The sequence below is a fragment of the Gracilinanus agilis genome, chromosome 1, assembly GCF_016433145.1.
Source record: "Gracilinanus agilis isolate LMUSP501 chromosome 1, AgileGrace, whole genome shotgun sequence".
NCBI lineage: Eukaryota > Metazoa > Chordata > Mammalia > Didelphimorphia > Didelphidae > Gracilinanus > Gracilinanus agilis.
The window spans coordinates 486,482,857-486,506,366 of record NC_058130.1 but is presented as its reverse complement, the minus strand read 5'-3'; the positions used below and the strand labels follow the sequence as shown (position 1 = coordinate 486,506,366).

General features: G+C 34.6%; 1 non-coding gene across 1 annotated transcript; it reads left to right on the top strand.

Annotated features, from left to right (window-relative positions):
* The first annotated feature begins 22,691 nt into the window (after nt 1-22,691).
* Nucleotides 22,692-22,798, top strand: LOC123232726. The gene has a single exon (XR_006505247.1). It is a non-coding gene; the product is annotated as a U6 spliceosomal RNA (small nuclear RNA).
* Nucleotides 22,799-23,510: the final 712 nt, after the last annotated feature.

Genomic DNA, 23,510 nt, shown 5'->3' with positions numbered 1-23,510 from the left:
TCTCTCTCTCTCTCTCTCTCTCTCTCTCTCTCTCTCTCTCTCTCCTTTACACCTATCTACATAAACACCTTTTTAAAATAACAATAGTAGGATTTGAAGATGAGAATTATTTAAATAACTTTATGTTTTCTCTGGATGTCATGTATATTTTCAAGTCTGATATATTCCTCCACTTCATTCCAATCCAATATCTTCCAAGCCAGATTTCACCTAACTTCTGAACACAGTAAGTACTAAGCAAAAATCTCTGCCTATGCGTCCCTTTCTTTCCTTATGGAAAAGTTTATTCCAAATCAGGATATTTTACCCCAAACATTTCCATTTTTTATATTCACTCAATCATTTTTTGAGTACAAGAAATTATGTCTAGGTTTTTTTCCTTTTCTCAAAGGTCATATAACTGTTTGTCTTCTTAAGCTGCTTATATGAAATATTCTTCTCCAAGCATTCTCTCAATGGACTTGAAAGTCATCTTGTCACCAGAACCAAAGATCAAGCTTTTTTTTAAAAACTCTTACCTTCTGTCATGGAGTATTAATTATTGGTTCCAAGACAGAAGAGCATTAAGAGCTAGGCAATTGGATGATTGCCTTTGCATTTGTATTTGTATTCCCAGTACTCAGCACAGAGCTTGAACTATTTTAAGCACTTGATAAATTTTCATGAATTCATTTATTCATCAGTTTTAGGTGTGGCCACTTGAGCTCATAAAGGGTAGACAGGTGCTCAGCTTCTGTCTTCCTACTGTTCTTGGCAAAGAGTGCCTTATTATTCATTTTTATTTAGTCCTTTTCAATTCAAAGAGGATTCTTCTTTGCAAACAGAACAGGTATTGAGTAGTTCTGCCTTCTTGTCATTATTTACTTTGTACATTCATTTTGTAATATATTCAAAATAGCTGTTATATTCCCTTCTTATTGAAAATTCTGAATGCATATATACTATATTTCTGAATTCATTATTTACTTGCTTCTATCTTCAGGACAGGTTTTTTTAGAATCTAAATTAGTTTTCTATTTCCATTTCTACCCATATTGATATATCTAGACAGCTACACCTTTTCTTCACTAGCGGAATCTTTTCCCCTTTGTATCTTCATAATTTTATTCTTGAAAATGTATCATCCCTCATGAGTTGAATTCTTCAGGAAAATTTTAGTTTATTTAGTTCATTTAGTTCACCTATTCTTTCTATAAATAACTTGAATTATACTGTCCCCAAACTGCAAGTATATAGTCAAACTAATGTTGACTCTTTCTATGACTCCTCTGATATATTTCCTTCCAATAAAGCTCATATTATTTCTACCCTATGAAGCAGCATTTCTTTGTTGGTAGATTATAAGTACCCTTATATATGATAGAATTATAATTTAGTTACACAGAAATTATTAGGTTCTTTACTTTTTGCCAGGAGGAAACTCAGAAGGATCAGTGGAGAATTGAAGTGTCCTTTTCCTAATATATCATGTCTCCATGACTAGCTTGTGATATTTTCATCTTTTTTCTCTATCTCAGTAGTCTCAAGTTGCAGAAGAATATATACTTAGTGGATGATCCCAATATAATTTGGTGAATGTATTGTTTTTATGATATTTTTCTCTTTTTTGTTTTTAAACCCACAGTTTTCATTCTCTCCACCATACTTCTCCCATCCCTACCATGGTTCTTAGGTTTCTTCACATCAGTGTATCTTCATATCAGTATTTATGTTCCTATCAGAATAATGTTATTATACACCCACATTCTTTTACATATATATGTATATATGTATATATGCATGTATATATATATATAATATATATACAGGTATATATATATTATATATATATATGTATCCTGTTTCTTTTTAATTAAAATATACCATCCTGGAGCTATATTTCCATTATGAATCTTCTTGTCACATCAAATTTTAGGGCTAGTGCAAATGAAAATATGAGTAGGTTTCCCATGTGACAGGATTCCTGCCTGGGTTAGTATCAATGAGAGAGAAGGACTCCAAGGAGCTTAGGTCCTCATCAGGGACTTCATGAGAGTGATGTCTCAGTGGGTCTCAGTGAAATGGAAGGTGCTACACGGTTGCTGAGAAGTCACAGTTCCAATGTGATCAGGTGTGCTGAGGAACTCCAAATTGCTGAGGAAGGGACTTGAGGTCCCTGAAGGTCCCAGGGAGACCCCAGGCAATGATGCAGACTTTAAACTCGAACTTGCTAGAACCAGTCCTATTTAGGAAGTATGCCAAATTGTGAGCCTCCTCTACCCTTGCTTTCTCACTCTCCAGGTATTGTAGAAAGGAATATTCCTCAGTGGTATTCAAAGAAATGTTTGTACATTCTTTGTTCTTGGTGAATCTTTAAAGTACATATCCTTTGTGAAAGCTAGTAACTGTTAAGTAGTTAAATAGAACTGGAATGTTATTCATTGGCTCCTATAAATGAGGAGAACACAACTGGTGGGGATTCCAGGTTATGGCAGGGAAAAGAAACGCCTTAATCCCTTCATGGTAGTTTAGGGAGAAGGGATGGGATGGGATAAATATAACAGGCCTGGTCCCCAAAAAGCAGAGTCAATTATGTTACATAGAAAAAGATAATATGTATTGTTCCCTTTTTTCTTACTTCTTCCATTGAAGATCTATATTTTATTGAATATAGATCGTCATTTCTGATGGCTTATGATAAATGACTAATGCCAAAGTGTATAGAGAAGATTGAAAATCTTCATTTGAACTTGAAACCTGAAACCCCATAACAACATCTGGTATCCTGAAATACCTGACTTTCCCCTAATTACCACAGTTCCCTATAGTTCATTTGTAAACTTTTAGAGCTAAAAGAAACCTTAGATGTGGCCTAGGGCCTTATTTGACAGATGAAACTGAAGCCCAGGAATATAAAGACCCTTAATGCCTAGCTAATGGTAGAGATAGAAGTAGAAACCCAATTTCCTTCTTACCAAATTGTGGTTATAGAAGTAGTTTACCATTGTAAACTAAGATAGAAAGCCATGTGAAAGTACAGCCTAACAGAGAGAAGGCTTTTTTTTTTAAATAAAAACCCCTACCTTCTGTCTTGGAGTCAATACCATGTATTGGCTCCAAGGTAGAAGAGTGATAAGGGCTAGGCAATGGGGGTTAAGTGACTTGCCCAGGGTCACACAGCTGGGAAGTGTCTGAGGCCAGATTTGAACCTTGGACCTCCCATCTCTAGGCCTGGCTCTCCATCCACTGAGCTCCCCAGCTGCCCCAAGAGAAGACTTCTAAAGATCACTATTTAGTGCCCATTCATTTATTCAATAAATATTTTTAAGAAACGGTAATATAATAAGTTGTTTATTATTGTTCGTTCTACCTTTATTACATCTCTACCCTTCTTTCTGCTCACATGGGTACCATGCTAATTCACTTTCAAATCACCTTTGTTCTAGACCAGGATTGGGGAACCTTTTAGAGATTGTGTACCCAAACTACACCTTCAAGTGGCCTGTGAGCCCCACACTTTACCATAGAGAATGGAGGGAAGACATGCTCACATTGGCCTGATGAGCATAAAGGTGGGGCATGCAAAAATGTCCTCAGGTCCTGTGGAGAGGGTGACCAGAGCAGCCCCCTTCATGCTGCCAGGGCACACATGTCCTGTCTTTTCCAACACAAGTCTAGACTATTGCAACAGTCTCCCAACTGTTCTCCTTGTCTCAAATCTTTCTCCCAATTAGCCTATAAATCAGTGGTTCTCAAAATACAATTCATAGACTCCTAGTGAAAACAAGACCCTTTCAGGAACTCCTTATGGTCAAAATTTTTATAATAATATACCATTATTTGCATAATACTACCCTTTTCCAAATATGTATTTTTCTGATGTGAAATAAAACAATATATCTGAAGAGGTTGGATGCAGAAGCAAATATGAGAATCCATCTGTTTTCTGTTAAACCAGACATTAAGGATATTTGCAAAAAATACGTAAAACTCATTAATTAGTTTTGCTTTTGAAAAATGTAATAATTTTTACAAATATGTCATGTTATCATAGAATCACTTTTATTATTTTAAATAAAAAGTATTTTTAAAATAAAAGGTTTTACTTTTTAATAAATAAAATATTGATAGACATCACCTATATAAACAAAAGCTCTATAATTTTTAAGAGAGTGATGGAGTCCTGAGACAAAAAAGTTGGAGAGTCACTACCAAAGTGATTTCTCCAAGTACAGGAAGGTTTCTGCCACTCCTCTACTCAATGAAACTCCAATGGTTCCCTTTTATCTCTAAGATCAAATAGAAATTCCTCCAAGTGACCTTTAAAGTTATTTCCACCCTGGCCCCAGATTAATTTTCAGCTTCTTAAAAATTACTTTCATCCATACATACTGTGGCTTAGTTAAACTGGGAAATAAGATTGGAAAAGTATGTTGAGGTCAGATCATTGAAAGCCTTAAATAACATGTTAGGGAATCAGACTTCATTCTGTGGGCAGTAAAAATTGAAAGATTTTATTTCATTTTCATAAGAAATATTAGTCTACAAGGGAAGTATATAGGATGAATTGGAGTAAGAAGAGAGTAGAGACAAGAAGATCAGTAAAGAGGATATTTGTTCTAGATTCTATTATGATTCTGATTTAAAATTCAAATTATTGGCAAGAGAAGTATCAACAGCAAAAAATATTTATTGTAGGAAGGCAAGCATATAATTTGATCCTACATCCAGAGATTGGCTGTAGAAGGCTTCCATGGATGTGAGAGTTATTATTGAGCTTCCCAAAGCCATCTAGATATCCAACTGATTGACTATGAGGGCTTCTTTCAACATCAGGGGCTGAATATAATCAGACAGAATAGGTTGGCCAGGGTACATCATTTGGGATGACCAGCCTTCATGATTCTTTTCTAAATAAGCACCATCACAGTATTTGCATATAACAATGAATCATACTAAAGATAAATATGTTGTTTTTCACAAAGATAAGCCAATGGGTTTTTCAAAACATGCTGATGTTTTGCGTATATACTTCAAAACACCCTTGAATCCTAGTATTATGTTAAGTAGGCATTAGCACTGTAAACTGTCAAGTTGATATAATGTTTACATCTATGACATTCTTGTAATAACTCAGACAAAAAAATAATGAAGCCTACCAATGTCCTTGAGTTCCCTATATGTAGCATGATAGAAGAAGAATGATAATGGTGATCACTATTATTATTATTGGCCATATACAGTATATTGGAAAATGTACCAACATGGAATCAGAGGACCTTGTTTTAAATCCTACCTCTGCCAATTTTCTTACCTGTAAAATAGGGAGGGAGTTGTAAATAAAATGTTCTCTATGGTCCTTTTTAGGTCTAAATTCTATGATTCTATGAAATGGGTGGGTGAGAGAACTGAGACAATTTCATCCCTGATGCTTCTGGGGCAGTAATGCAGATCTGCGGATTAGGAAACCCCTTCTCACTTCAATCGTCATCAAAGCATTGAAGAATAAGATATTTCAAGTTCTAGATATGCATAAGTGGGGAACTTCAAACATTTTGTATGCCCAGGTTTCTCCAGCTATAAATAATGAAGAAATGGCTGTCTTCTCATTCTAGCATTTTTGTCTTTTCTTAAAGAAATTTGGAGTAACTTTTTGTGGTAACAAGGAATTAGAAATTGATGGGTTGTCCATCAACTGGAGATTGGTTGAACAAATTTCGGTATAAGATTAAAATAGAATACTATAGTGCTATAAGAAATGATGAGCAGGATGATTTTGGAAAACTTAGAAAGACTTACATGAACTGAAAGCAAAGTGAAGTGAGCAGAATCACAAGAATATCGTGCATAGTAACAGTATTTTTTAAATGAAAAAACTGGGAATGATTTAGTTATTCTCAGCAATGCAATAATCCAAGACAAACCAAGAAAACTCATGAAGAAAAATAACATCTGCCTTCATAGAAAGAACTGATGGAGTCTGAAGGCAAAGCAAAAACATACTATATTTCACTTTCATTCCTCTTCTTCCCCCCCTTTTTTGTTTGAGATCTTCTCTACAGAATGACTAACATGAAAATATGCTTTACCTTATTTCACATGTAAAATCTATATCAGATTTCTCACCTTCTCAGGGAAGGGGAAAAGATGGGAGGGAACAAGAAAGGGAGGGTGGAAAAGTGAGAGAAAATTTGGAACACGATTTTCTAAAAATGAATGTTAAAATGTGTTTTTATATGTAATTAGGAAAAATAAAATACTATTATTAAAAAAGATTCTTGGAGGAAGAATTTGGGAATTCAGAGGTGGGAGAAAATCAAGCTGAAAATTAAGTATAACCTTTGTAATTGGCTGAGATTCTTAGATTGGGTTGGTCTATTTTGTAAATGATTTATCTGCTGAAATATTTCTCTCACCAGAAAAAAAAGCCCTACACCAAATGAATATATTCACTAAACTTGGTCATGAAAGTTTTAATAACCTCCAATTAGTGGCTCATTTTTGTTAACAAGTATTTTCTTTCAAAATGCAAATATACCTGAGAAGTTTAAGGTGTGGTTATAAGTCATTCACATCTTAATAATAGATTAAAATGATGTAGCACTTTAAGGTTACAAAATCCTTCATATACATTATCTCATTGGATCCTCATTGCAACCCTATGAGATGGAATTTTTTTATCCCCATTTAACCTATAGGGAAATTGAGACTCAATGATTTGCTAAATGTCAGGTAGTAAATGGTGAGCTCAGCACTTGAAGCTACTTCTTATTCCAAGTCCACCAATATTTCCAGCACACCTGGGCAGCCGTAATGTCATGGCTCTAATGAGACTGGTTTGTTTCTTAGCACCTTGCTGAGATCTAGTGCACTGATGGAAAGGAATATTTGAAGGGTTGGATTGAAAGAGAAATACTTTGTAGTATAGGACAGGCCAGTCCCGAAGTGAAGAGGATTAGTGTAACCTGAAAATTTTGTAACTTTTCCCCTGACCTTTGGTTTAAAAGTGTATCTAGCTTCTAAGGTGGCTGAATTTGCTTTTTACCTTGAATCCAGAGGGGAATTTTGTTATTTGTTTTAAAATTAGGTGAAAAGTTTGTAAATAATGGTCATTGGATTGTCAATAGTTGATCCTTTTGGTACATGAATTATTTTTATGAATTAATTGTTCTCTTATGGTGAAGAATGAGAATATATCAGGAAGATAGTTGCTTAATTCTGATGCGAAACTTGAATAATTTGATATATCTTTGCTTAAGTTGGAAATTATAGTCTTTCAACAACTGAAAAGTAGTGTTTCCAAGGCAATAATATTACTTTTAGCTATTTTGCAGCCTGATTGTTCTCTCTCTGTCTCTCCGTCTCTCTGTCTCTCTCTCCCTCCCTCCCTCTGTCTCTCTGTTTTTGTCTCTGTCTCTCTTTTTCTTATACACATTACATAATCTCTGTTTTTCAAAGTAACATTTTAAAATGATGTCGTATACTCAGAAATGTTATGAAACGACTTGTGTAAAGCTCCATATGATAATTTGAGGAATCCTAGGAAAGGGGAATAGATAAGTGGTAGTGAAAGGAAGGTAAAAGGAAGCTAATTTCATTCTCAAGACTTGAGTCTCAGTCCTTGAAAATGCTGGCTAATGTTTCCATCAGTAATTTGAACTAAGGCATATATGACATATTTAAGTTTACACATTATACAAATGAGAAGCAGAGCTGTATAATAAATAGAATAATAGACTTGAAATCAAAAAGGTCTGGCTTAAATCCCACTTAGCCACTTAAAGTTATGTGACTATGAGTAGTTCACTTAAACTTCTTTCAATCGGTCCTGATGATCTCCTTCAAATGGAGAAGATAATACATACAGAACTTGCTTTATATATGTGTGTGTGTGTACCTATGTCATATATATAAAATATTTCCTATGCCTTAAAGTACTATGCAAAGGTTAGCTATTATGTTAGTATTGAATGAGATAATACATAAAAAGTTTTGAATGGGTAAATCATCATAATGTTTTACGTGATTTCTCACATATAAAAGATATGATTTCTTGTCTTCTAGACAAGGGTAAGGAAGAGGTGAAATAGAAGGATAGAATTTAGAACTCAATAAAAAATATAATAAATGTTAAAAATAAATAATACAAGGGCAAACTAGGTGGCTCAGTGGATAGAGAGCCAGGTCTGGAGACAAATCTAGTTTCACACTTCCTGATTCTGTAACCCTGGGCAAGTCACTTAATGCCCATTTCCTATCCTTTACCACTCTTTTGCCTTGGAATAACAATTGATTCTAAGAAGAAAGGTAAGGGTTTTTTAAAAGAAAATAATACCAATTAAAAAGAAACTATTATATAAATATTCAATTTTTATGATTATTGCTATTAGACTAATAATAATAGCTAGTATTTATATAGAGTTTTAAGGGTTGAAAATACAAATATTATTTCATTTAGGAAGTATAATTGAGATATTGCATGATAATCAGGCCCTCAAAAGGTCTTAATAGTCTTTAGCAATGTACTGAATCTAAGATGAAATTTAATAAGGATAAATTTCAGTTCTCATACTTGAACTCATAAAAATCATCAAATATACAAGAGAGGGAGGCATGTTTAGCCAGCAATTTGTCTAAAGATGATCTGGGGCTTTTTCATGGGCTAAAAAGTCAATATTCAACAAACAACTATATGATATGGCAGCCCCAAATATTAATTTGACCTTCAGGTATTCTGAGAAGCATAGTTGGCCTGTATTCTGAAGGGAAAGGACCACCATATCCAGTGTCTTATGTTTAGTTGTAAGAACCACAATTCAGGAAAAATGTTGAAAATCCAGAGAATGTCATGAGAATAGTAAATGAATAGGTGAAGGCTTTGAGATCATATCATCTGCAGAGCTCCTAAGGTACTAGAGATACTTAGAAGAAGAGACTCTGGGGAAATGTGACCACTGTCTATAAGTATTTAAAAGACTCACATGTAAGAGAGGTTAGATTTGTTCTGCTTAGCCCCAAAGGGCAGAATTAGGATCAATGTGAATTAAAATTTCCTAACAAGTAGGGCTCTCTCAAAGTGCTATAGGCTGTCATGAAAGGTAGTTGGTTGGTTTCCCTTCATTGCAGGTCCTTAAGCAAAGGCTGAGTTGGTTAGCATTTTTCAGATATTTTGGATTATGTTCAGTTTTTAATTAAATTATATAGCTCTGAGATTACTTCAAACTTTGAGATTTTGGGACCAAATAGGCTTTTAATTTTGGGGACCAAGTTGGTCTAGGAACTGAAACTCTAAGTAGAATGTTTCTGTAAGAAAATGTTTCTGGTGCCAAAAAAAACTTTTGGGTCACAGCTGTTCATAAAGTTGAGAGCTGCTTATATTGAACATTAATTTATAGGTCTTGTATGTCAAGGAAGCAATCTGTAGGATTTCAGCAGCATCTGTCTTTGTATGCTCATGGGGCATGTTAATAACTAAATTCTATTAAGTACTTCTGCTCAAACCAGTGCTTCATTTTTTTCTCCTCCCTGTGGACTATTGGGTCATTGGCTGACCTTTCCTTTTAGTCCATGAAACTTAGACCCCTCTGAGAGCTGGAAGTTTATGTAATATAGCTACGTGTGAATTGCCTTTTTCTTTCTTTTATTTTTAATCTCATTTATTCATTCATTCGACAAGCATTTATAAAGTACTTTCTATACAACAGGCATTGTGTTAAGTGCTGGTATAGAAAGACAAAACAAAACAGTCTCAGTGTGAAGTTTACATTCTTTCACTTTCCAACTTAATAAAACAATCAATTAACAGCTATATATTAAGCACAAATGTGCTAATTGTGATAGAAACTGGGGTTACAGAGAAAAAGAATGAAGTAGTCCTTACTTTCAAAGAGCTCATTTTCTGTCAAGGAAGTCAATCAATATCTTTTGAGAATAGGTTTAGTAGTGGTATCACTGGAACAAAGTTTATATTCTTTTGAAGGAAACCATATGCAACAGTAAAGAAATGAAGTTGATTCTGTATCATTTTACAATTAATTCTATCCTATAATTAATTATATTATGTATTACTGTCCCATTTGGTATGACTGCTCAATCCACCTTGTGATATTCTTGAATTAAGTTCAAGAATTTAGCATTCCCACTGAGTTTAAAGATATAGTCAATAACAACAACAAAATTGTTATCTACCATACCTTATCTTTAAGCCTACAAGTTGATTTAGTGCATTTCTACAAAGTATATTGTCTGGGGCAGCTGGGTGGCTCAATAGATTGAGAGCCAGGCCCAGAGACAGGAGGTCCTGGGTTCAAATCTGGCCTCAGACACTTCCTAGCTGTGTGATGCTGGGCAAGTCACTTGACCTCTTCTGCCTTAGAATCAATACACAGTATTGATTCTAAGCCAGAAGATAAGGGTTATAAAAAAGTATATTGTCCATTCCTTGTATATTGTCCTTCCCTGTCCTTGTCCTTATGCAATTAAGAGAGTCTTGTCTCCTTAATAAACCCTTCTAGGAGCTAGGGAGTTTGCTAACAATGTCTTCAGGATACAGATGAGTCTCATAAATCAATCATGACATAGAGGGATGGTTACACATCCTACATGGGTGCTAGCCCACTTTCTTTGAATAATTTTGCCCCTACCACCTGAAACTATTTACCCTGTAACCAGTTACACTGACTTTCTCACCTACCCAACTCTGTACTCCCAAAGCCGAATGAAGACTGGTGAGCTCTACCTCAGAGTCTTTGGTCGTTGAGAGAGGCCATTGACCCAATTTATTGGTTACTGAGAGTCCAACTAATAAATTGATCATGCTTAGACCACTGTCTCTCTGTTTATCTTAACTTCCAAATGTAACAATAGTGTGATAAATGAATTTCGGATGGGGAGAACACCAAAAATTGAGGGATTGGGAAAGGTCCAATGTAATTGGTAGAACTTGAGCTGAGCTTTGAAGGAAGTTAGCAAAACTTACAGATAGCAAAGGGTAGGGAGAACATTCTGAGCATGGGCTGTTTAAAGGCATGAAGCCGGGAGATGGAATGTCTTGAATGGAAAGCAGCAAGAAGTCAGTTTGGCTGGAATAGGACATGTTCAAAGATGAGTAATGTGTAATTAATCCAGTTTTCAAATGATGAAGTCAAATAGCCCTTGAGAAAAATAACAAATTGCAGGAGGGTTGATTTTAGGAGAAAGATAAAAACTTCCATTTTGGAAGAGTTTTAAGTAAGACAAAGATAATGAAAAATGGAAAAGATGTTGGAGGTCATTGAGTTAAACTCCTTCATTTTAAAGATGAGGAAATTGATGCCCAGGAGGATGTGACTTTTCCAATATCACAGAGTAGTAAATAGTAAGGCCATTAATCAAATCCATTCAAACAACTATGTAGAAACAAGTTATATACAGGATAAATCAAGGAAGTAGTCTCAGAGGAAGGACAGTATGATTAAGGAGGATTAAAAAAGGTTTCTTATAGAAGGAAAACCTGACTTTAGCCTGAATGAAACAAGAAAAGGTAAGAGGAAGAAATGAGAGGAAAAGGGTTCTAGGTAGTAGAACACCAAGCTGAGAAAGTAAGAAGAAGATCATGTTTGAGGAATAAAAAGAAAATTTTTATCAGAGTTCTTACAGAGGAGTAAGGTATAAAAAAACTGGAAGAATATATAAAGGCAAGGATTTAAAAAGCCAGAGGATTTTATAATTTGATCCTAGAGACAATACAGAGACATAGGAATTGATTAAATAGGAAAGAGATATGGTGAGAACTGTACTTTAAGAAGATCAATATGGCAGCTGAGTGAAAGATGAATTAGAGTGAGGAAATATTTGAGGAGAGGAGAGTACTGAGAAGACTATTTAAGTAATCCAAGTGCAAAGTGATGAAAACCTGCATCAGCATGGCAACAGTGAAGAGAAAAAAATGGAGAGTACATGAGAAATATTAGAAATGGAGAAACAACAGGAGTTGACATCTGACTGGATATGACAGAGTGAAAGAGAATGAGGAATTGAGAATGCCTTGATTATATGCCTGCATGCTTGGAAAGATGGTGGGACCCTCAATGGAAGGAGGAAAGCTAGGAAGAGGTAAAGAGTTTTTTGGGAAAGACAATGAGTTCAGTTTTGGACATTTTGAATTTAAGATGTCTATGCCATGTCCAGTTTGGGATATCTAAAAGGCAGTTGGAGATGTGAGAGTTTCTAGGATTAGATATTTGAATCTGAAAGTTATCTGCATAGAGCTGATAATTGTAACCATGAGAGCTAATGAGATAAAAAAATGAAATAGTAGGAAAAGTGCTCAGAATACAGCCTTGGGGGAATACCATAGTTAGTAAATATACTGGAAAGACCTTATTTGGGGAAAGCTTTAATTTGGAGTTTTGTCTTTCCCCTGGCACTTGACCCAGGGCCTGTCCCATAGTAACTACTTCATAAAAAATTGTTGAATTAAATTGAAGTAATATAAACCAAATTACTTTTATATAGTTAATAAATGAACTCTATTAAAATATATTCTTTTACATTATTTAACTTTTAGTCAATTGTGTAACTGTGAAGAAATAGTTTATTAACAAAAGTCATACATGAAAGCATGGGTGTTTTTTTTCTTATTTTCACTAGTGGTTCCTTTGATTAATGCATGGACCATCTTGAAAATAAATTGGTAACTGCTGATGTCTTCTTGATTGGCTTTAAAAACTGTTTCCTATTTTATTCTTTTTTGAAGTCTTTTCTTTAAGATATTTTGCATTATACTACCTTGCATAAAGTTTTCTTCTTTGATATTTGGTCAGTTGCAGATACTTTTACCAGCCATATCTTCTTTAATAGTACTGAAACTTCCTCATATAGGTTGGTAATGCATGACTGCTGCTGCTGAAAATATATTATCATAGTAATACTGACAGATCTGTACAATTTTACAACTATTTGTTATCCTGTTATCCTGGTATCAAGATTTTTGGGGTCATATTTTTGTTTTCAGGAGAATAAAGTTCAATGGCACTCTTAGAATTAATATGTATTTAATTTCACACTATCTAAAACTATATCTGATTCTGTGTTTTCACTACTTGCTATATCTAAGTAATCCTATAACTTAATCATAACTCCCTAACTAGTAAATAGTTAGACTTCTGCTTTTCTTCAATGGTAGAACTAGGAACAATAGGTTACATAGAGGGTGGTTTAGGTTTAGTAGGTTTAGGCTTAGTATAGTTTATGTAAAAAAGAAGAGGAATATACAATGTATTTATTTATATGGAGAATATCTCCATCCTATCACAGTGCTTGCATAAAGATTGATCCTTGCAAGTTTGAAAACACAGAGTCATCTGTGATTCTCCTCTATCTCTCACCCTGAATATCTAATTAGCTTCCCACTTCTATCCATTCTGCTTCTATCTGCCATATCTATTCTCTTTTCTCTACTCATCTGAACACTACTCTGAATCAGGTCTCATCATCTCTTACCTAAACCACTGCAATCATTTCCTTATTTGTCTCCCAACCTTCAATATCTCCCTTCTCTAATCAACCCTTCATAGGCCAAATTATTATTACTAAGACATAGTTAAAGTTATGTTATTTTCCTTCTCCATATTTAAGTTCCTCCCTATGGCCTCTGGAATAAAAGGCAAACTTATGACCTTGGTCCCACTTATTTTCCAAATTTATTTCATATTATTCCCTTTTATGTATTTTATATCCCAATAAAACTGGCCTACTTGCCATCTCAAAAACATGACCTTCTATCTTCTTCCCATTTCTTTCTATAAAAATTCTTAGATTCCTTTTTTTAATTTAAATTTATTTATTTACTTTTTACATTAAAGTATCCAGATAATTCTTTCACTTTTTGATAAAAGATATATATGATATATATACTTATATATCATATATATATAACTATCTTTCTTTTTTCTGTTTATCAGTGTTTTTTCTGGAAATGGACATATACAAGTCATTCTTCAAATGAATTTCTGTTACTCTAATTAATATTCTCTTGGTTCTGCTTATTTCACTCTTAAACCCTTATCTTCTGTCTTAGAATTGATGCTAAGTACAAAAGGCATTTGGGGTTAAGTGACTTGCCCAGGGTCACACAAATAGGAAGTGTCTAAGGCCCCAAACCTCCCATCTCTAGGTCTAGCTCTCTATCCACCGAGTCACCTAGCTGCATCCTATTTTTTAAAAATTAACTTGTTCATCATTTCTTATTGCCGAGTAACATATTCCATCATAATTATATGCAACAACTTGCTTAGCCATCCCCAATTTGTTGGCATCCCTTCATTTTCCAGTTCTTTGTCACTAAAAAGAAAGCTTTTATAAATATTTTAGAACGTAAATATTCTTTTCCCTTTTCTCCTATCACCTTAGAAAATAAACCTAAGAGTGACATTGCTGCATCAAAAGGTAGACACAGTTTTATAACTCTTCAGGCATAATTCCAAAATGTTCTCCAAAATGTTTGAATTAGTTCACAGTTCCACCAACAATGTATTAGTGTCCCAATTTTTTCCACAATCCATACCAGCATTTATTATTTTGCCTTTTATAATTTTAGTCAATATTTCAGAGTTGTTTTGATTTGCATTTCTCTCTGATCAATAATTATTTAGAGAGCATTTTTTTCTATATGGATTTATCCAAAAAATCTATTCATATCTTTTGAGCATTTATCAATTGGTGAATGGTCATATGCTTATAAATTTGGCAAAGTTCTCTGTATATTTTAGATTTGGGACCTCTATATATTTTAGATGATAAAATTATTAATTTTTCCTCAGTTTGATGCTTTCCTTTGAATCTTGACTGTTACTTTTATTTGTACAAAACCTTTTAAATTTAATATATACAAAACTAGCCATTTTACATCTTACAATGCTTTCTATTTCTTACTTATTAATAAATTCTTCTCCTATCCATAAACTGATAAGTAATGTTTTCCCTTTACTAATTTGTTTATATCTCCCTTAATGCCTAGTTCATGAATCAATTTTGATCTTATCTTGGTAAATGGTATAAGATATTGCTCCATATTTAGTTTCTGCTAGATTGCTTTCCAGTTTTCCCCCAAATTTCAACAAATAGTAAACTCTTATTCCCAAAACTTGGATCTTTACTTTTATCAAACAGAAGTTTACTATAAACTTTTACTACTATTTGTCTTATATCTGTTTTGTTCCCCTGATCTATTTTTCTACTCATTATCCAATGACATAGTTTGATCATTACTGTTTTAGAATATAGTTTAAAATTAAGTGCTGCTAGACCTCCTTCTTTTATATTTTTTGCATTTCCTTTAAGGTTATTCTCAGATGCTACCTCCTACGAGAAGATTTTTTTTTAAATTCCCTTAGTTCCTAGTATCCTTTACCCTTTTCAGATAATCTTGTGTTTTCATACATGAGTACATTTTGTATCCTTCGAGAAGAATGTAAGTTCTTTAAAGACAAGAACTGATTTTCATTTTTCTGATTTCATATTTCCTTCCATACAGCATACATTGAAAGCACATTGTTTGAACTGAGTTGAATTGCTTGTCTTTGTATAATGGTAGGTATTGCTTAAAGCAGTGATGTGCAAACTTTTTAAAGATGGGGCTAAAGGAAAGGAAATGCTCACCTGTCAGTCTGTTTCTAAGGCAACTCTTTAATAGTTTCATTGTATTGTATCCTACTCATTGCATTTGTCAGATTAGGAATAATGTTGCGGCCAGATAGAACATTTTAGGGGACCACATCTGGCCCGTGGGCTGAAGTTTGCCCATCACTGGCTTAAAGCAATAATACCCTGAATAATTGACTCATAAAATAATTTCAAACCAGTGACTGAGTTATTCCCATTTTTCTCAGTTAAAGTATTAGATAGCAAAAAGAATGAAGCCCCATATCAATAGATTGAACCTACACAATGAAAAAGAAGCCTAAGTCTTGTCAATAGCATTATCACCTACTTGAAGCCATACCTAACCATGTCTAAACTTCAACTAATTCTTGCCTTACATTCTCTCTTCTACTACATCCCATTTTTGTTCAACAATAGCTCCATTCTACTCTTACCACTATCACCTTATTCTTACTATTTTCCATTCTATAATGATCTCTTTTTCTTGCCAATTATCACAAAATTTATTCTCTGTATGCTTCCTTTAAAAGTTAGCATATATTTTATAGATATTTGTCCACTTTGATCAACCCGAAGGTGGACTTCCTGAGTGAAAGTTGTCCTAAATTATTCATGTTTATATTCCCTTCAGTTCCTAGCACATAGAAGGATCAATAAATATATGATGATTAAATAACTACTTTTCATTGCTACAAAACTTTATTACTTAAACTGAGAGGGCTTTTGATGTTTGATTCCATTGAGGAACAAATATGCCAAAGCAGAAATGTGAATGCAATAGCCAGTAACAATTTCAAATATTCAGTTTCTCTGGTGATGAAATTCTTAACTAAAGTAGGAGGGAGATGTTGGAAACAAAAAAACCAGTGAGGCATGATGTTTCAATTAAAAGGTAACTCTTGTTAAAGCCAACTGCAATTCAACATAGTTCCAGACACTAAATATTACCTTTTCAATTATACTGTTATCTGTCTGTAAAAGATGAGGGAAGGACAAGATATAGAAAATGCAGAAAGGCAAAGAACTTATGATACATTTTAATAAATTACTTTAGCAATGATTGTTCTTAGAAATTTCTAAACAGAATTTTTAAAAAATTACCTCACATTTCTGAAACTGTTGAAAACTAATAGAAATCTCTAAGGTAACCAATTTTTTTTCCTCAGTAGCAATGAGTTAGCAGGAGGCAGTAGGTATAGTACACTAGAAAGAATATTACTAATGTGACCTTGAGGAAAACACTATATTTCTAAGGGCCTCAGTTGCTCATCTTTGAAATGAGGATATTTGCCTTGGTGGACTCTAAGTCCCCTTCCATTTCAGTCAATGATGCTAAATTTATATGGCATTCTTTCACTGAGCCCTAATTCTTATTTGAATGGCAAACACTAAATCAATGGGAAAGTGATAATCTATATTTCTAGTACCTAGACAAGTGTATGATTTTTTATGCCTTCTCTTAAAAGTTGGGAATAGAATCCTCCATGAATTTGTAGAGTAGCCAATAGAATATAAGCTCCTAAAGGGCAGATTCTATTTCATTTTCTTTTTTGTATTCCCAACACCCAACACAGTCCCCAAATATAGGTCTTGAGATGTAGCCAGAGGCCTTAACTTAAACTTGAGATTATCCTCACTAATAATAGTTATTGGTCAAAATTTCTTTCATTTGGAAATACACAATTAAACATTAGGGTGCCCCTGATTAGGAAACTTCTTCCCTTGCCATTTTCAGTTGTCTAGTATTTCTTGAAGCAGTTTCTCCTAAATTTATCTTTCATAGAAACATGAGCTAAATGTTGAAAGGGAATTTATTCTTCTATAATTGTGTAAAAATCAGAGGGCACTTGAAAATGCACATTAGAAATGTCATTCTTGGTAGCTCAAGGACAGCATGTTATGTTTTCACCAGCCTTGCTCTACTTTTTATGTTTCCTCTTCCAACAAAAGCTAAGGAAGTTTTCAGATCTATGTGATTTGATTACTTAATATGAGAGAGGAAGTATGGCATCCTCAATAGAGATGTAGCCTTGTATTCAGGAATACCTGAGTTCAAGTTGTTGTTTTCCTTCATTTTTGAAGAGGACCAATGACATCTTTGGGTGATGTCTTGACTTGTGCATGAATTGGAGTTTAGATCGACATATGTGCATGATGTCATCGGTCTTATTTTATTCCAGAAACATCAGAGACCCGTGACAAGACAAGTCAGGACAACCAGTATTGACCCAAAATGCATCATATTACCTTAGCATCTTCGATGTCTGAAAAGCTCATTCCACAGGATCTGCTTTAGACACTTTGATGGCTTTTGGAACAAATTGTTCTGATCTACCAGAGAAAGTCTTCACATTATTCGGGTAGACACCTCCATAACTCACCAATGGGTTTGAGGTCTACTGGTTACCCTCACTCTGGTGTAGCCCATCTGATGAGAAGATTTGCTAGGATGTGGACACTATGCATGCTATACCTTCTTAGAGCCACAGATAATAACTGAGTGCCAAAAGTCATGGATTAACTGCCTGAAAAGAGCTTGAGAGGCCCTCACAACCATGATGTTCAAGTATCACAAAGTCTTACATCTGTAGGTACTTAATAAATGTCTATTGGTTATGTGGATGGTTGATCAGTCATTCAATATTTCAGGTCCTCAGACAAAATTCTAAGACTATAAGCCACTGAATAGCTATAAACACACATTGGAAAAAAGGTGTTTCCTCCCTGGGAATTCCCTATTTTAATTAAATAAGAGGAGTGGAAAAAACTATCTTAAACTAAAACTTCTTGTAATTAAGATATCATGCATTATAGCTCATGGTGTACCTTAAATTTGGAGTCAGTGAGATGATTGTTATTTTTGTTTCCATGATGGAATTTGTTTTTTGCATATGATAATGAGAGAATGTGGGTTGATAAAGTGAATCCCTAAGAGACATGAAGGGATTCAAATCTCACCTAGTTAGTTACCAGCTATCTAATCCTAGGCAAGACTTTTAACTTCTCTAGAGTATTTATCTACAAAGTGAGGGGAATTTAATGAGATAAGCTGTAAAGGCATGTCCATATTCCAAATCTATGGTCTTAATTCCCCAAATATTGAAACTTTTGAATGAGGTAGTTAGTATATAGAGCAATGTGGCGAATAGACTATCGATCTTAGAGAAAGGAAGTCCTAAGTTTGAAACTTGCCTCAGATATTAGTTGTGTGGCCCTGAGAAGTCTCTTAACCACTCTTCACTTTAGTTTCCCCATCTGTAAAATGGGCATGATAATAATAATACCTACACACAGGGTTGTTTTATGGATCGGAAGAGATAGCATGCACTTCGCATACCTTAAAGTCCACTCTAACTGCTAGAGATAGAGAAAATGAGAGTAAGTGAATTGAAACCACATTTTTCTTCAAAGGTACTCATCATGAGGATTTAAGAGTGCCATTTGAAGAATACATCTCTATGAAAGGATGATGGCCTCTCCTGAGGTCTCTGAGAGTATCCCATGCATCTATGGTTCCTGGTAATTAATCTTTCATGACTAATGAGAGTAACGCTGGGAACAACTTGAAGGAATTGTCAGCTCCTGGAAAACTATGGTGTGATTCTTAGGGAAAGAGATTTCCTACACCATCCTAGGGAATTTTGGAAGGGTCCAAGTGTCTGTAATATATCATTTTTCATAAATAGCTAGCTGCACTGCTCACAAAATTATTAAGAGCTCAGCTCTTAGAGGTAATTTCTGAGTAAAATTTATTCCAATGAACATTAAACTCTATTAAGTCAGATACTGTGTAAATGAGTTAAATTCCACATCTATGCCAAGGACAAGCACATTGAACAAAGTGTGCAATTAATAAATATTTGTTACTGTAATTATTGCTGTTCCCAGGTAGAAATTCCTGGGATCTTTTGAGTAAATCTATATCTAAAAGGATGCTATTTTATGTTGAACCTTACTCATTAACAGAAATGAATTTGCCCAAAAGAGGGTAGATATTTAACGAATACTAACAAACAAATGGACTTGAAAGGAACTTTGTAGCTCAATACAAACATGTATATCTATAAAAATGACCCGTGTATTGACAACATAATTCTTAACTCTAACACTAAGATACAGACATGCAAGCATTTTTCAAAAAGTATGGAATTAGAATTAGAAATCAATACTTCCTTAGGCCCCATTAAGCAGGCTTTGACATGAGACAATGCAACCTTCCAGTTTAAAAGCAAGCTGAGAGCTATGCTAAAAGAGAATGAGAGAAGCTTCATTTTATTCTGTGTGACAGAAAATAATCTTAACAATATTTGATGTATATCTTATAGCTCATTTAGATTTATTAAGTACTTTCCTCAACCACTTTGTGAAGTAAGAAGTACAAATATGATTATTCATAGCTTTCAGACAGGGAAAATGAGGCTGAGAGAAATTATATAATGTATTCCTGGCTTTATTATATGTTAAGGCTCAGAGTGAGGGATATCCATCTCACAAGGAGCAGGATTCTGTAATCATGTATACCAAATTTAATTCTGGAGGGCTGTTGCTGTTATTGAGTCATTTTTAAGTTGTGTCTGACTCTTTGTGACCTCTTTTCAGGTAGAGATCCCATAGTGATTTGCTATCACTTCTCATTCATTTTACAGATGATGAACTGAGGCAAATAGGGTTAAGTGACTTGCCTAGAGTCAAAAAGCTGTTCAGTGCCTAAGGCCAGATTTTTTTTAACTCAGGAAGGAGAGTCTTCCTGACTTCATGTCACACTCTCTATCTACTGTGTCACCTAGCTGCCCTAGTTCTGGTGATACTGATCTCTAAATAATAGGCATGAGGTTGTCCTGGTACTCTTTTTTTCCTTTAGAATATTTCCCATGGCTACATGATTCATGATACCCCACCTCTTTTTCTCTCCCCTCTCCTGGAGCTTTTCAGTTCACATGGAATTCCTCCAGTTCATTATTCCTATCAGCACAATAGTATTCCATCACCATCAGATACCACAATTTGTTCAGCCATTCCCTAATTTATGGACACCTCCTCATTTTCCAATTTTTTGCCACCACAAAGAACACAGCTATAAATATTTTTGTATAGATCTTTTTACTTATATTCACTTTGAGGTACAAACCCAGCAGTAGTATGGCTGGATCAAAAGGCCAGGCAGTCTTTTAAAGCCCTTTGCACATAGTTCCAAATTTCCCTCCAGAATGGTTGGATCAATTCACAACTCCACCAGCAATGCATTAATGTCCCAATTTTGTCACACCCCTTCCAATATTTATGACTTTCCTCTGCTGTCATATTGGCCAGTCTGATAGGTAAGGTGGTACCTCGGAGTTGTTTTAATTTGCATTTCTCTAATCAGGAGGAATTTGGAACACTTTTTCATGCGCTTATTGAAAGTTTTGATTTCATTATTTGAAAACTGCTTATTCATGTCCCTTGACCATTTGTCGATTGTCCTTTTACTCTTGACTCATCCTGCTTCTGTTCCAGAAAAGAACTCTGAGAAAAATCTATAAAACAAAGCTCAAATTTTGCTCATGTCTAGGTTTCCTCTGAAAAGAATTAATTACTAAATATATAATATAGTAGATATACAGTAATAATTGAACTCACTCTTCCAGAGTGAGGAAGGTCTCTCAGGTCTTTCAGGAGGTCTCTCAGAATCCAGAGTTCTAGGATTATCCCCAAGTTGTTGGGGATGCCTTTATCTAAATGTCATCATTTGAACCATTATTGCACTGTGATTCTTCACTTTTAGCTATCAGTAATGACCACTCCAGATCCATTTAGCAAGTTAACATCAATTAGCACTTATTGTGATAAAATATGAAGAAAAGGAGAATAAATGTATTAATCCCTCCCAATATGAGGGAGATACATTTTCTCCTTTAGCAACATAGTACTGGGGGAGTTTCTTCATAATATTCATCCTACCTAGTTTACCTCTAAATGTGTCATGGTCAATTGGTGGGTGAGTCAGCATCTCTGCTCTATCTGGACAGACTAGTAGGTTACTTAAACTTTCCTCCTTCTGATCACCTAGCTCTTAACACTCTTCTGCCTTGGAACCAATACACAGCATTGATTCTAAGATGGAAGGTAAGGGTTTAAATTTTTTTTTAATTTTTGAAAGAATTAAGACTGACTCACTGAGAGTGTTGGGGTAGAAACTAGGTAGTAATAGTTAGTTATTTGATATTCAAACCCTGGATAACAGAAAAATAGGAAGCCCATGTTGTAGGTCTTAATAGAGCAGGGTAACCCAGGGGATTTGAACTTTCTGGGACTTTATCCTTTGGAAGGGTGAAGGAACTTTTGTAGGCCTTCTAGGTTGATTTAGAGCTATATTATAAACTGATCTATTTATGGATGAATGAAAATTTACAATGATAATTCTAATAAATATAATACAGATACCCTATGATTTTTTAATACTTACCTTCCACCTTAGAATAACTAATATGTGTTGGTTCCAAGACAGCAGAGTGGTAAGGGTTAGGCAAAGGGAGTTAAGTGATGCCCAGGGTCACACAGCTAGGAAATGTATGAGGCTAAATCTGAACCTAGGACATTTTATCTCCAGGCCTGGCTCTCAGACCACTGAGCCACCCAGCTGCCCCCATGATCTTTTAAATTTTTTTATCTTATTTCATGTATAGATTAGCATGGACAAGTTTTAATTAAATTGTTATTTTATACTGAACACAGTGTTAGGCACCAGGGATATCAAGACAAAAGTGAAATATTTTGTTACATCAAGGAGCTTAGATTCTCTCAAAGGAGACTACACTTGCATATTCAAGTACAAATTTAATAACAAGTACATTGTGGAGAGAAGTCTACCTAACTGCTGGAGGACTCAGGAAGGTATTGTGTTGAAGGTGTTGATTGAGTTGAATTTTGAAGGAAAAAATGGATGCTTGGAGATAGATTTAAGGTATGTTTATGTTTTCATCTTGGAGGACATCTGGTGAAAAGATGCAGAGATAAGAGCTCAAGTACACTGTGTGAGGAACACTAAGAAGGCAAGTTTGGCTGAGGAATAATGGAAAATGTTTAGGAAGGTGCTCACCTTGGTAGTATACATATTAAAGTTGAAATAATACAGAAAAGATTCAAATTGCCACTGTGCAAGGATGACATGCAAATTTGTGAAGAGTTTTTTATTCTGTGTCAAATGCTAAAAAAAATGCTCTATAAAGGTAACTTGGGACCAGTATGTAAAGAACTTTAAAAACTTGCAAAAATTTATTTTTACCTGTGAAGCAATAGGATGTCTTTGGATTTTGTTTTTGCTAGGGGAGGAATAGGGTTAAACTTGTGCTAGAGAAAACTCACTTTGTTAGCTAGGTGGTGAATGGAATGAGAAGTGAACTAGACTTGAGATGTTGAGACGTTGGGACTCAATGGGAAGGTACTGCAATAATACAAGAAAGGAAGTGATGAAGTCCTGAACCTTAATGGTGGCTTTGTGAGCAGCAATATGATAGATCTTGAGGAGATAAAACAAGAGTTTGTTGTGGATGATATATGTGGGAAGAGAGAGAAAGTAATAATGCTATGGCTGCAAACAAGAGGAAATGGAAGTATTGCCAAGCTTGATAGAAATATGAAGTTTGGGAGAAAGAAGGGTTTTTAAGGAAAAAATAATGAGTTATTTTTGATACAAGTTGAGTTTGAGCCTATGGAAAATCCTGTTTAAAATATCCAAAAAGCATTTTGGAAATGTGAGACTAAAGTATGAAAGAGATTAGGGATGGATATGTAGTGGACAGATATGTAGTTGTAGGAGTCATCTACTGAGGGATGATAAACCATAGGAACTGATATGGTCTCAAAATGGGAGAATATTTAGAGATAATGGAAGAGGGGCAAGAAAAAAG